The sequence below is a fragment of the Pinus tabuliformis genome, chromosome 1_2 (genome assembly GCF_031772625.1).
Source record: "Pinus tabuliformis cultivar Carrire ecotype Pingquan chromosome 1_2, CPIR1, whole genome shotgun sequence".
Lineage (NCBI taxonomy): Eukaryota > Viridiplantae > Streptophyta > Pinopsida > Pinales > Pinaceae > Pinus > Pinus tabuliformis.
The window spans coordinates 119,466,115-119,469,620 of record NC_142298.1 but is presented as its reverse complement, the minus strand read 5'-3'; the positions used below and the strand labels follow the sequence as shown (position 1 = coordinate 119,469,620).

The 3,506-nt window shown below is 33.8% G+C and overlaps 1 pseudogene; it reads left to right on the top strand.

Annotated features, from left to right (window-relative positions):
• Positions 1–835: 835 nt before the first annotated feature.
• Positions 836–2,981, top strand: LOC149204797 (putative sodium/metabolite cotransporter BASS3, chloroplastic; annotated as a pseudogene).
• Positions 2,982–3,506: the final 525 nt, after the last annotated feature.

Below are 3,506 nucleotides of genomic sequence, written 5' to 3'. Positions count from 1 at the left end.
TTTCAATTGCAACATGTTTAAACTAATAATGGATGGAAGCTAAAGGTTCCTTTCTTCCATTTGGCTGACTTGTTCATCGTTGCAAAGTATTCTTGGCTTCTTAATTTACCAGTGATATTTGATCATTTTATGAAATTCAGGTTTGAAGGGTACATAACTATGTTGAGATGATTGATAGTGAGATGCTATTAAATTAGTTTAATTTCCATAATTAAATTAAACTATACCTTTTGCAACCAGTATCTATTAAAGAGAAAAATGAGAAGATTTCGATCAGCTATCCCATAATTGCCCAGTTAAATTTAGTCAGTGATTCACTAATAATGTAATGTAAACTAAATATAGGTAAATAGTGAGGTGGTATTCAATTAATTTGATTTCCTTAATTAAATTAAACTATACCTTTTTCAACAAGTATCTATTAAAGAGGAAGAAGAGAATATTTCCAACAACTATTGATGTAGTGCACAGTTAAATTTAGGCAGTAATATAATACTTTTGGTTGATGGAATAGAACCATAAAGCCATGACGATGCAATGCCATTCTTGTTTTGCAGGATAAGAGATCATAAAACATACCACCTTCACATTCATGGTGGCCACGATGCTTTCTGTGTGCAGTACTAATAACTGTTGTTTTCTTGTCAAGGTGGTTTCACTGATTGTGAATTTATCACCACGGGACTCAAACCAAAATTCTCTTTTCCTACTCAACTGTTGTTTTCTTGTCAAGTTGGTTTCATTGATTGTGAATTTATCACCATAGGACTCAAACCAAAATGCTCTTTTCCTCCTCCTCCAGGCCTCAAAGCCTCATTCTTTCTTTCCAAGATAGATGGCTTTTCACTTGCCATCTGATCAACAACATTTGGAACCTTATGGGTCAGTTCTAAACTCCATGGGGAGCTCATATGGAGCTAGCCTTCCAACTCCTAGGTCCCTAATCCAAAAGCACCAGAGCTGGAAAATAACTTTGCATATTTGCAACAACTGAGGCTGAACTTTCGCTCCAACACCTTCAGAGCCTTAATCGAGCTTAGAATGGGACTGGAAGAGTTTCGGAGAAACATTTTTGCAGAGCATAAAAAATAAAAAGGAAGATGAAAAATGCTAATAGCCTATGAAACTCAGTTAAAAATCATTTTCTTTCAGCTCAAAATCAAGGAACATAATAGTATTATATGGAATATTACTACCAATTGGATATATTTAAGGTCTATAAATTCACATGACTACACGATTATCTCCAGAAAACTCTCATATTTTTATAATTGATTGATAAGACTTACTTCATCTATGCTCTTAAGCTATTTATGCAAGGGAACCCTTTTGAACCTATATCTTCTTGCCATTTGAATTGCTTTATGAAGTTTCCCTTGGTAAGAAGGTCATTTTTTTATGAGAATTTTCTTTGGAATGAGTTTTTCCACATCTCATGTAAAATTGCTCAATAAAATATAATTTAGAGAATTTCCTTGTTATTTTCTAATTCTTTTAGCTACTAATGATGTTCTTGATAAAATTTATACTTTTGCAAGAGAAATACATTTTTTCTTGTATAAATAAAAAAACTAGAAACTATGACTCATTGTAGACATTTTATATTTGATAGGCAAGACCTCCTTTCTAAGAGCTTTAGTTGTGTGATAAAATTTATTTTTATGATCTTGGAAAGGAACACATTACTACGAGAATTGGGCTTATAAACTCTTTGGTTGGGATAATTTTGCTCTTTTTCTAAAGACTCCCTATTGTTCCATGCAAATGTTGAATTTAGCACTTGGTTGAATGCCCTTTTATGTTGCAGGCCTTTGCCCCTAACTATTTGGTATTTGGCACAATATTTGTTGAAATCCATATTGGGCCTATTGATGGCAAGAGATTTTGGTAGACCCCCAATTTTTGTTGTCGATTTCATTGTTACAACATGTGTTGCTCATGCTCAGTTGTCAACTTATGTAAGTTATTTGAGAAAGGGAGATGTGGCACTAACCATTGTCTTAACTTGCTTGACAACTATATCATCTGTAACCGTTACGATTGTGTTGACTAGTCCTCTGATAGGTTCTGTGGTACCAATGGATGCAATACCAATATTCAAGTCAATACTATAGGTATATTGTAAAGCCATGATAATTACTTTCTCCTTATCTACAAACTTTTATAGATACATAACCTCTCTTACTAGCATTCATGTGTTCTAGGTTGTTCAGATTCCTGTGGCCATGGGTCTGGTCTTGTATACCTATGCTAGATATTTTATCTATATATTCATGCCATTGATGGCCATGGTCTGCACATCACTCTTCATTGGAACCCCACTTGTACTAAATCAAAGTGAGGTTATATCCATGGAAGGCTTCCAATTAGTGCTTCCCGTACTGTCATTCCATACTTTTTCATTCGTGATTGGCCACTGGGTGCACCTGCTAAGGTGATTTCCAATTCATTTGAATTTAATTTAATTTATTTCATTCATACTTTTTCTTTGCGACATGCAATCCTCTTTGAATTAATTGATGCATTATTCTTTCATTTGCTTCTTTTATGCATTTTCATATGCAAGGCATGTGATCTACTAGAGAAATCATGGATAACAATGGTCTCTATTTCATACACCATCTCTTTATTATTTAATACTCTTACCATTGAAGCCTACATTTCTTAGACAGACCAATAGAGTTTGAGATGAAAAATTAATAGGCTTTGTATTGTGTTGGTGGAACACAACTGACTAATTGTTTCTTATTGTTCAATAGACAAGAATGCAAAGATCTACCCTTATTGGACTATTAGCCAGACAGTTCCTTGGTTGTACTAATGCAGCCCCGGTAACTTTTTCTGTTGTGGCTATGGCTATCATGGATTTAAGTCTTGCATCATTTTAGGGCAAAGGATCCAGAATCAAACACATGCCTACCAAAATTTTGTCACAACTAGGCACTTCTTTCAATGTAGAAAGTAGTAATGCATACTCCTAAAGAAGAACCAGTGAAAAATATTGTACCTTCCACCACACAGCATATACCTACCAACACAACTTATTCATATTATAAAAGTGATCCAATAAATCTCCATGTATTCATACAATAAAAGTAATAGAATCAATCTCTGTGAATTAAGTATGTTGTATTAGTAATTTTATCATGTATATCCATTTGTGCCATTCCAAGCTAGACATGAAAACATAATAGAATAATGGGTTTAACTACAAATTTTGTCATCGGGCCAACTTAAGAGTAAATGTAGTTTGTTAGGACTAGCTTGGCTCACTGAAAAACCCCTAAGACTAGTAAAACTAGCTGGGGAATCTTATTCCATTTAAACATTACCACAATGATTTTGGCTAATACAAAGCTCTAACAATATCAGGGAGAAATTCCTTCAACATGTGTATGCAATTTGAATACCATGGCTTAACAATAAAATTGAGTAATGGAGATGATTAGCATACCTAAGAAATTTATAATGGAATATGAACTAAGGGGGAAAATATATGGTTTCTC